This window comes from Eimeria tenella, genomic scaffold (genome assembly GCF_000499545.2).
Source record: "Eimeria tenella Houghton genomic scaffold, Eth_scaff2334, whole genome shotgun sequence".
Taxonomy (NCBI): domain Eukaryota; phylum Apicomplexa; class Conoidasida; order Eucoccidiorida; family Eimeriidae; genus Eimeria; species Eimeria tenella.
Window position 1 is genome coordinate 4,894 of NW_013542194.1, and position 411 is coordinate 5,304.

Here is a 411-nt window from a genome sequence, read left to right on the forward strand (position 1 = left end):
GACAGGCAGCTGCCGGAGAGGCAGTGGCAGTTGCGCTGCTGCAACAGCGTTAGTAACAGATGCACTTGCAGCAGCACTGATAGCAGCAGCAGCAGCAGCAGTTGCTGCAGCAGCACTAGTGGAACTAGCAGCTCTTATTGGGGTAGTGGGGTGTGCAGCAGCAGCAGCGCTGCTGCGGGGCCAGTTGAGGCAGCAGCACTTCATTTAGCATCAGCAAAAAGGCTGCCATTGATTTAGCTGCAGAAATACCAGCAGCAGCAGCAGCAGCAGAAACAGCAGCGAGAGCAGCAGCAGCAGCAGCAGCTGAGGTGGCAGCATCGCTAGCACAGCGCCAGCCACGGTTGGAACCGCAGCAGCAACAGCAGCAGCAACAGCAGCAGAACCAGCGGCAGGGGCCCCACCCCAGCACAA